Source organism: Pinus tabuliformis, chromosome 5_1, assembly GCF_031772625.1.
Source record: "Pinus tabuliformis cultivar Carrire ecotype Pingquan chromosome 5_1, CPIR1, whole genome shotgun sequence".
Classification (NCBI taxonomy): Eukaryota; Viridiplantae; Streptophyta; class Pinopsida; order Pinales; family Pinaceae; genus Pinus; species Pinus tabuliformis.
Genome location: NC_142305.1, coordinates 257,093,955 through 257,105,576, shown reverse-complemented (window position 1 = coordinate 257,105,576; position 11,622 = coordinate 257,093,955). Strand labels below are relative to the sequence as shown.

Here is an 11,622-nt window from a genome sequence, read left to right as displayed (position 1 = left end):
GAGTCGTGAGGAAGACTTGGAGCTACAGAGAGAAAACTGGGTGACTGAATCAACAAGTAAGACCATTGGGTCTTGTGATTTTGACGCTGACAATTTGATTGTGTATACATGTGATGGAGAAGATAGTCCATCACTTGGAGTTGTCTTGAGGGAAGAAAAACTATTGCAGAAAGGAAATGAGATAGTCATGTCTCATATGCAGAGGCTTGTTTCCATGGGTGACAAGAAAGAGTTGTCTTGTCTGAATAGCCAAGAGAGAACTGTGGGTCAGAATTTTGGAACTGCTACAGTGATAGAGGATGAGACTACAGTGTTTGAAGAACTTGATTTGATTGCAAGAATCAATCAAGATGATGATGGACAATTATTGAAGATTGTCGAAGGGGAAGACGAAGGTTATGCTGAAACTAATTTGCAGCATGTTGGTCAAATGCTTGAGAAGAAATGGCTGAAATGTTTGCTGGAGACATTTGAACCTGAGGAAGAATTTGCAGACACTAGAATAAATTTGCCTGAAGTTGAGGAAGGAGCAGATACTAGTTTGTTAAAGTTGATTTTGCTTACTAGTATACAGACTGAGATAAATGGATATATTACTGCAGGAAGAGAATTAAATGATAATTTATTTTCTGAAGATGAATTTATGGGTGATGAGCAAAAGAATGTTGCAGAGGGACAAGAAGTTTGGGAGGCAACGACATGTGGGGTGACACCTGTAGGAGTAAAACCAATGTTATCAACAGTCGGGGAGATGACAACAACAAAATTAATGTTGGCAGCAAGAAGTGAGCAAGTGACAGTACAAATAGAGTGAGTAACAGTACAAATAGAGCGAGTAAGAACTGAGGAAGTCGTCTCAGCTCTGCAGACAACAAGAAATCAACAGCTTGGAGATTTATTGGACCAAGAAATTGAATTAATCAAACGAATCATGTTGAAAGGAGACACATAGTCTGAATATGCAAAACAGAGGGAGATGTAGCTGGACAGTAGCAACTAGCTAAAGCAGGAAGGGAGAATTAATGAAGAAGACCAGCAAGACGATCAAGTGGAAACGAAGATTGAGAACATAAAGGAACTAATGTTGAAGCAGACTAGAAGAAAAAGGATGGTAGCATCAGGAAAGGTGATCAGTCAATTACTAAACGATTTTCAGCAAGTTAAAAGAATTTGTCCAAATGATCGTGATGCCACCAAAACGCTTGAAGAGACCGAAACGACAGTAAAAAAAATTAGGTTTATTGAGGCCATCTTAATGAATGATCTTGTGAACCATTCTATTGTTGATTCCATTGATTTTCATTCGATAAAGGTAGAGCGACAACATGGAATAGAAGGAGAAAATATAACATTGGAATTTATAAAGAAAGTGATGGATGACGTCAAGAATCTAGAAAACATACGCAGAAGGTGTGCATTTCAAATATTACTGCAAGTAAAGGATTTGCTGGAGGTGATGACATCGCTCGTTGACATCAATATTCCGAATGGGAAGCAATTCACTGTTGGTGATGACATCCATGGTCAGTATTATGACCTTTTTAACATCTTTGAGGTTAGTAGGCTTCTTTCGGAGGACAATCCTTATCTTTTTAATGATGATTTTGTTGACCGAGGATTATTTTTAGTTGAAGTTATACTTGTGATATTCGTATTCAAGTCTATGTGTCCAACTGAACTCTATCTTGCAAGAGGAAATCGTGAAAGCGGGAGTATGAAGCAGATTTATAGTTTTGAGGGCGAAGTCAAGTCCAAGTACAGTGACAACATGGTTGAGCTTTCCGCTGAAGTGGTTTCCTGTTTGCCTTTGGCTCATGTCCTCAATGACAAGATTTTTGCTATACGTAATAATCTTTTTAGTGATGATGGTGTAAAACTAGATGATATCAAAGACATTGTTCGGTTCCTAAAGCCACCTAAAGAGGGTCTGATGTGTGAAATACTTTGTAGCGATCCACAGCTCCATAAAGGGCATGGACCTAGCACACGGAATGTTGGTTTGTCTTTTGGAGAAGATGTGACCAAAAGGTTTTTCCAAGAAAACAATATTGCGCACATGGTCTCATGAAGTTAAAGAGGAAGATGAAATTGAACACAACGAAAAACTTATTATGGTGTTTTCAGCTTCAAACTATTGTGACCATAGAAGGAAGAAGAAGCAGGAAGCAGCCGACATGCTTCCTAAACGGAGGAGATGAGCATATGGACAACTCCAGGACAAAGTCTGGGATCCAGGAGGAATTTTATTTTTCTTCATTCCTTTTTGAAATCACATGATCAGGAGATCATGAATGTTTTCAACCGTGAGAGTTTGATGTAGGAGCATCTAGATCGGGCTAGCAATGTGACGGGGTGGTCACATGTTGTGGCTAAATAAAAGACTTGAGGAAGTCTTAGTTGTTAAATTTGACTTAATTTCAATAAGGGCAAGTAGTTAAGAGTGGTGTAATTAGGAATAAATGGAAAGTGATCATCCCTGCATGGAGATCAAGCCAAGTGGTCTAGTTTGTTTAGGTAGAGATCAAGTTTGAATTGAAATTATATAACTAATTCCTTCATGTGTGGAAAGTGGTAGTTAGATACGACATATGTATAACTTCTTGTAGGAAGGACCCGAGGAGGCACTTGTAAGCCTATGGGTAGCAAAAAGAGGAGGCCATTAGTTAGCGTAAATCAGGCCTCAGAAGGGAGGAGAAAAAACCTTCAGATATGTGTTTGTATACAGAGGTTTGACTCGGTAAAGTTAAATCAGTTTATGGTTGTTCTGTCCATTTGTTCTCTCTGGTATTTATGGTTGTTCCGATGCCATTGTACATTAATTCCATTCCATTTGGTAATGTCAAATACGGCGGTTCCCTCGCTCCGTGTCGTGGCTTGGATTGGTGGTTATTTTAAATTACCCCTTTCCTGGTAACTAACCCCTGTTTGGAAGCTCTCAGAAATCCGAAAAAAGAAACCCCGACCGAGTCCATAAGTTTCAGCCCATAGAAGGGAGAGTGAGAGGTTGTGGAGAAAGAAGAGACGAAGCCGTTGCTGAGCGTCGAAGCACCAAACTCTGAAGAGGAAGCCGTCGAGCCGTTTCAGGATTCAACGAACCAAGAGTCAAATGCAGAGTGCTCTAAAAGTTAGCAGATATATAAAAGTGTAGTTTGGATATGTGTTGGGCAATTGCAGTGTTGATATCGGTGAAGTTGATGCTATGGCTTAAAGCTCCAGCCGGTGAATGGGTAAGATGTGTGGAATAGCCAGAAGAGCTAAAGTTGTTGGTTAATAAACTGCCACATATATTTTGATGTGTAGGGTGCATAGCGATAGATCATAGATGTTGGTGGTTAACATTTAGGTGGTGAGAGGCTATTTGGGAAGGGTGAGCCCATTTAAAGTCAAAAGATGTGAGATGCGTTTAATTGAATGAAGAAGGGATTGTTGGAAGTATAGTTTTCATGAACCATAAAATTTGTGACGCAGAATGGGAAAATCGATTTGGAGGTTTGATTGCTCAGAATTGTAATTGGTGAGTGGGTAAGAATTTGTGTAGCAAACAGTGGAATCACCGGAATGAAATCATGATTCAATACAAACACATCACAGATGGAATGCGCATCAAACAAAGGCGGGTTCTTGCATAAGTATGGACCGATGTCATCATAGAACGTGTGGGTCTTCACATAATTTAGAAGGTTTAAAAAGGTAAAGGCACACATATATTTGCAATCCTGAGTCCGAACAATCATATTAATTTGCTAGTTTAAACATGAGAATGGGTTCATAACAGTAAAGTGATAATCATCTTTGAAGATAAATTTTTAAGCTTCCGCTTGAATGATTGAGAATGGCTAATGAGTTGAGATGAATTTGGAATTGCATTTTTATATGCATGGTAGACTAAGATTCTCGGTATTGCACGGTTCACCCTGCATCACTTTTTATGTGGTTGGTCCATCACAAGAAAATATTGACTTGGGACAATATTAGGAGAAGGGGATTATGGGGCCTTCTAGGTGCCAGCTCTGTGAGGAGCAAGAGGAGACAATGGAACATATTCTCAATAGTTTCTCATACATAACCTCGTTGTGGGATTCATTCTCTACAATTTTCCACTAGTCTGGTAGGGATAGAAGAAGCATCACAATACCCTAAACCACTCGAGAAGAAATTTCATGGAGAATGAAGTCCTTAATTTAGCCTGGGCCTTCACACCCTGCTTTATTATCTCGAATGTTTGGAAAGAAAGAAATAAAAAAAATTTCAAGAATGGAAAGTCTTCAGCACAACATCTACTTGATCTTATATTGAAACAACTCAGAGAGACAGTCAACTCTATTGTTAGCAATATCCCCACGAATCCCCCCTCAAATGAAGAGCACATAATTCTCATGCAACTAGGATTTCAAGGGATAACTCCTCAAGGTATAAATAGAAAGGATAAAACCATGGTTACAGAGAAGGAATACTGGCAACCTCGAGCAAAAGGCTTTCTGAAATATAACATTGATGGTGCCTACAAAGGCAATTCGGGAACTGCTAGTTATGGAGGAGTTTTAAGGGATGATGAGGGCAATATTATCTTTATCTTGCACTGTCATTTAGGTAGAGCTACCAATAACATGGTGGAAGTGATGGCTCTGAAGCAATGTCTAGCGTTTCTATCACAGAACCATCACTCAAATATCATTGTAGAAGCGGACTTTGAGATAACCATCAGGGCTGTGAAAAGAATGAGCGGTGGTTCTTGGCCAGAAAGAGTCTCAAATCATTGGAAACTTATCCAAGTTTATCAAAGAATCTAAGTGCATCTACAGGGCCTCTAAACAATAAGTTTCAACCATGTTCGATGTAATGCCAATAAGCTTGTTGACTTACTAGCCAATCAAGGTGTGTGTAGCGCAGAATGTGGGAAGGATAAAAAGTGGCAAGAAATTCCTCCAAGTCATCTAAAGGATATCTGCGAGGATCAAGCTGCTGAGGATAGGGAGGTTTTCCGATTTCGGTCTAGGTTGAATAGCACGAATTGATGTTGCTAGAGTGTTCAACCTCAGCCCAACAGGATGAGCGAGGAAGGCTAGAGAGTTAAGTTTGGTCTCACCTTCTCCCGAAGCATTTCGACTAGTATCCTTAGTTTTCTCGTTGGCACTCTTCGGGTTCAACTCCCAAATAAACTCGGGATTGGATTCAAGTTTCACAGTACGAATAGGTAGAACGGGTAGTTAATGGTGTATAGGAGTTGGCTTCCTCTTTCCGCTTTTGGGCTAGAAATCCTCGCAATAGGTGGGTTTCCGATGATCACTTGTCGGCAAAGTGGTAAGTGGTTTTGCAGTTATGGGAGCGATCCCATAGGGTGCACGACACATGGCATGGTGGCAGTTACGGAAACCGCCCTTCATCACTGGTTAAAGTTTGGTTGGGTTCAGCGCAGCGATATTGCTCCTAGCCGTAGGATCCGACAACTTGGCTGGACGGTTGGGATGGTCCATGTTGTTTAGTGGGGTCCATCGGGCCATCTCTATATTTACCGTTGGCTCTTCTTGTCCTTCCTTCCTTTGTGTTCATTGGGAGGTCGAGTATGTTTGCTGTCGTTGGTAGGCTCCGAGGGGTGTCTTGATGGGTTCATTGTTGTCCTTCTCGATTTTTCCATGAGTTTTGGGCTTTTGAGTGTTAGTGGGAGGGTCCTTATCCTTGGTAGGATTACCTGCTCTCGTGTGATCTAATTTGACACTTTCATGTACATTTTGTAACTTATCTTTTGAATTAATGAAATAGAAGGTTCGGCTCTTGCTTCACCAAAAAAATGGAAATGAGTTATGATTTTAGGGTATGTGGTATTGATAAGCCATGGTATTGGAGCATGGTATTGTAACAAATCCTATCTACAAGCTAATAATATCCATAGTAAAATTATTTAAATACCCATGATTAAGTATTAACTTTGTATGTGTTTATTAATTAAATTTAAATATAGTTACAAAATGATTATTTTACACCACAACATCTTCCTCATATCTTTTCTTAAATTTAATTTTAAAAGCGTTATAAAATTAAATTAAAATAGAATAATTTAAAAATGTTGACATGGAATCTTTCTTACCTCCTACACATCTCTACCATACTTAGTTTAATTAATTTTATATTTTATAATCAATGTAAAATTTATGGGAAGGTAAATGTTTTAATGACTATAATTATTTATTAACAATGGGATGCTATTTTAAATTTTAAAAATAAAACCTCTTGCTTTATCAAAACAAAATGTCCCATGTAACTGAAAAAGTAGTGGCTTTTGCTTAGAGAAGCGCTCTCTAGCCCAATATGGAAGAGATTTCGTAAAGTGTTGTTCTGCAAACATTTTGATTTGGTTAAAATAAAATAAAATAAAAATAACTCTATGTTAAAGTAAAAATTTTACTTTATTATTATTTTTTAATCATTTTTTTGTTGGAAAGTAAATGTAAATTTAAAATAAAAATAAAAATAACTTATATGTTAAAATACAAATTCCAAGTTATTATTACTTTTTGTTGGGTAGTTAAAGTAAACTTTAGTTGGTTAAGTTACTATGAATTTTCAGTTCCAAGATTATAAGAACCCAAAATGTCAAGCAAATCAAATCTTATAAGAAGAGTTTTGGTGAAATTCACATGCCTTTCGAACCAACTAGTGTGGCTAGGACAAGTTGAGGAGTCAGCAGGAGAGCGACTATATAACCACTAGATTATATAATGTTAATAAGTCAAAGGTAATTAAGAATAATATACTAATTTTAGAGAATAATAAATAATAATAATATATTATATATTAGAAAGTTATATTTATTTAATTAAAATATTTTCATTAGGATATTAAATTAAATTATTTAATTCCCTTTTAATCTTTAATTTATTTAATCATATAGATAGGTGAAAGAGTTTTTTTATTTTTATTCTAATTATATATTAGAGTGTTACAAAATTAATTTTATCAAGTATTGAATTACTTAATTTTAACTTCATTTAATCCAATGAAATAATAATAATAATAATAAATAAATAATAAATAAGTAAATTAAAGTTTTATTTATATTTTCATGTTATAATATTAATTTCATTTAAATATTGAATCACTTAATTCTAATTTAAATTAATCCAAAAAAGAAAAGGGGTTTTATAAATGAGAAAGTCATTCTATTCTTTATTGATAAACTTAATCATTTAAACTACTAGGGATAGTAGAGGGTTTTTAATAATAAGGATTTAATGGGATTAATAAATTATTATTGAGTATTGGTTAAAATTAATTTCTAATTTTTTATTTTATTTAAATATTATTCATATGGTCAACTAAAAAGCTTAATAACAAATAAACTTCGAAAATGAAATAGTAATAAAAATAAAATGAGCTACAAATTTTAAATACTGGAAGGACCAGAATATGACATTAAGCGAAAACTTAAAGAAGAGAGAAACCTTAGAAGGATGGAAAGGGCAGCACAAGGAAAAAAAGGAATCCTCTAAAACTGAAAAAAGGGTGAATTCTTTGAGCAGACCATTGGTGTTGCCATGGGCTCACCCCTTCCCCTATTGTTGCAAATCTTTTTATGGAGGATTTCGAAGTCAAAGCTTTAGCCTTAGTCCATTTCCTTCCCAAGCTATGGAAAAGATATGTTGATCACACTAATGTCATCTCGTCCCATGGCGAGGAGGAGTTGGATCTCTTCTTCAATCACTTCAACTTTCAATCTTCTCCCATTAATTTCACCATGGCAAAAGAAGTCGATGGTTGCCTCCCCTTCCTCGATATTCTTATTTCTAAAAACTAGGACGGTTCCCTCTCCCACTCAATATTCCGAAAGAAAACTCATACTAAGCAGTATCTTATTCTCATCATTTCCCTAGTCAAAAATTGGGTGTTCTTAACACCCTTGCTACTCATGCCCTTAGTATGTCTCATAATAAGAGCTTCTATAAGGAGAAATCCCATCTCATATCCCATCCCCTTAATGTCTTCGTGGAGAATGACTATAGTAGGCTCTTAGGTCAGAAGGCTTTCCTTAAAGCATCTAAAAATTCTAGAATTAAAAAAGTGCCTAAAGAAGGCATGCTAGGTGTCCATCTTCGCAATGTCCAATGGACGGACAACAACATTGATCAGATCCTTAAGAAGTATAATATTCCCTCAACCTTTAGGCCCCTCAATACCATTCGTAAATCCCTCTTATCGGTGAAAGATCCCATTGACCCTAAGGACATGAACGGCATACTTAATCCCGTGTTCTTGTGGGACCCCTATATCGGGGAAACACCGGGCTCTATCGATCAAAGGATCACCAAACATGCTCTAGACCTAAGACATGCGAGAACAAAGTCTTGAGCATTAGCGGAGAATGCGGAAAAGACCAAGTATCAGGTCTATATTGAGGAAGCCAAGGTTATTACCAAGGTGGCGCAATTCCATCACCGTAAATTCATGGAGGCTATTGAAATTGAAAAAATGGTTTATTTATTTATTTGTTATTATTATTATTTTTCGTTAGATTAAATGAAATTAGAATTAAGTAATTCAAAATTTAATAAAATTAATATTATAACATTCTAATATATAATTAGAATAAAAATAAAAAAACCCCTTCACATATTTATATAATTAAATAAATTAAAAATTAAAAAGAAATTAAATAATTTAATTTAATATCTTAACTAAAATATTTTAATTAAATAAATATAACTTTCTAATATATAATATATGATTATATTATAATCATATATTATTTAGTTATTATTCTTTAAAATTAGGATATTATTCTTAATTACTTTTTACTTATTAACATTATATAAGCAGTTTCACTATGAACCATTAGTTAAAACTTAGACAAAAATTTTCTTGATGTAATATTCCCAAAACTCTTTTTATAATTGTTATGGATCATACAAACCTCAATTCAATAAAATTAAATCAAACATTAAAATATAAAAAAATTTAAATACCTCTCTACCATAAATCTGAACTTAAAATAAATGTAAACTATTTTACTTCCCAACCTCGGCAAGTCCAACAGTCTATCCCATAAAACCGCAGAAAACAAACTAGCTCCCGCAAACCCTATGCCGCACACATCAAACCGTAGAGTATAGTGTAGCTGATTAAAACCGAAAGTAGTTGGATTTCGTCATTATTTTAAAATCCTGCCTCCCACCAGCAGTAAACCCAATTCCATCGAACCCTAGCAAAAAACCCCAGTTCCGGCAAAAAACCGACACATCAAAACCCTACAGTATAGCCTAGCTCCGGCAAACCCTAAACGTGATCCAGCCAAATCTGAGAAATACATTTAAAACGCACCCTCGAAGTCAGTTTTTTCAGTGAGTCATCAGTAAGTAATATGTTGCAGAGGCGGTCCGATATAGAGGGTTTGCTGTTGTTATTTTTTTTCTTTTTTAAGTTAAGATTAATCTAAGTATTCACCCTGATCTATTTCAAAGAAGTGCCTTAACAAGATATTCATTCACCATCAATCCAAAGTTCCCTAGACTACTGTTGTTATCTGTTTACAATTCGTAAGATCATTATTTGTGCGTTAGCAGATGAATATCTTGACTTTCATTTTATCTTTAAAATATTGTATTTGATATTTTGAAATATATTTTTGTTTTTTAATGGTTTTTTCCCGGTATAACTTCATTATTTTTCCTGGTATAACTTCATTATTTGTGCTTTATTATTTCTGCTTTAGCAGATGAATATCTTGAGCTTCATATTTTCATTTTATCTTTAAAATATTATATGAGATATTTCAAATGTATTTTCAAATGCAGTGTGTTTGGTTGAAAAAGAAATTTAAAAACTTTAAAAGATATTTAGTTTTTTTTAGTCTATTTAAATTATGTTTAAAAAGTTTTATGCTTTAATTTTTAATTGTTATGAATTTTGTTTTGCTATGAAGTATTTTCAATTGTCATGAATTTTGTTTTGCCATAAAGTATCTTTTGAGTTTATAGGTAAGTTTCAAAACCATTTCCTAGCATTTCCTTCTAAAATTTGGGAAAAAATATTTGTATATACATATTCATGTTTGATGGTTAGATTATCAATGCACTCTTGAAAGGTAGCAATATGATATTTTGTTGATTTTTCACTTTCCCCAGCAAACTTAGGAAGTATGTTTAAATAATTCTGAGGTATGTCATGTAGATTTAGTGGAATTTTGAGAGGACCATACCTTGCAACTACCCATGGTGTATTTGGGTCTAGTTTATGGGCCATTAAGTGTTGAAGAATAAAAATTGTAGCTTCCACTAAAATTGGTTTGAAATTGGGAGAGAATGAGGCTAGAAAGGGTGGTAACTTTCCAATAGGAGACAATGAAATACCTACACCTGAAAATTCAACTAATGGTTCAATTTTATTCAAAGGAAGACTTGAAAAAAAACTTTTAGGAGTTTGAATTTAGTTAAATATTCAAAATACTTAGATTCAAGAATATAATTTCTTTCAATAAGAGGAATATTGAAGATGAAGAACCCACTTTACATCACACATTTCCTTTTGTAACTACCCTTTTGGATCATAATAAATTGGATTTTCTCTAGAGCTATGATTAAACCTAATATGTCTTCTTTCTCCCTCCATCTTGAAAGAGTGGAGTCACATGGTGAATGAGAACTCTTAAATATTTCCTTTTAAACCATGAAGGATGTCATTTGATTCTTGTTCATCCTCAACAAGCAAAAACATTTCATTTGTCACTTCCAAAGAAATATCTATTGGAATATCCTTTCGTGATGATGATGCCAAAATGGATGTTGTTCCTTACACTACTCGTAGCAAGCCAACTATGGCATGGCACCTAATGGAGGTTTTATTTAAAATTCTTTACTTTAGGCTAATCTAAAATAATTCAATAGCTAGAGTGGTTAGATCTAGCTAGTATAATGTAATTTGAAAGATGGTGTTATAGACATTTTTGGGCACTGCAACCCCAATCATGAAATGACCATAAACCAAGGGCTCCTAAGTCCCTAAAAGTGTTGTTCTAACCCCTAAAGGAACAAGGTCAACTCATTACAGCTTCTCTTAGAAGTTCTCCATGAAAAATTGGTCAAAACTCGTCAAAACAGGATCATTTCAGCTGCTCCATAAGCAAAGTGCGTTGCATCTCACCTAAGTACACTCTGTAGGTGCGTTGAATTTCAAAAAGCCCTTCTATGGGGTGCGATGGACGAGAAGTGACAAATGGCAGTGTCAATCCGCGAGGTGGAGAGGCATGGAATTTTCGAGAAACTTCTCATGTGACACTTGCCTCTCTGAATTCAACGAAGGATGAGTAAGAAATCATCAATCTCCAAGTGGAAACAAGAACTATTAGAGGTAAGACACTAATCAAATCACAAGTTGAGTCATCTCCCTTACAGATATCTATATATGGATCCCTCATCCTAGAGATCCACACGCTTGACTTTTGCATCTTGTAAGGAATTGCTATTGGTTTCTTGAGACAACATCATAGTGTTGGGTGATCTAAGCTTTGTATGAGGTGAAGAAGGGCTTACTTGTTAAGAGGATGATGCTCGGTCAGAACAACTAATTGTAACTCCCTTGGCTCTTTCTTGATTATCAATAAAAGCTATTCAATTTTTCCTCCATACTCTTGTG

The 11,622-nt window shown here is 35.2% G+C and overlaps 1 pseudogene; it reads left to right on the top strand.

Moving 5' to 3' along the window:
* The first annotated feature begins 1,108 nt into the window (after positions 1-1,108).
* LOC149164374 (serine/threonine-protein phosphatase 5 pseudogene) lies at positions 1,109-2,068 on the top strand (annotated as a pseudogene).
* Positions 2,069-11,622: the final 9,554 nt, after the last annotated feature.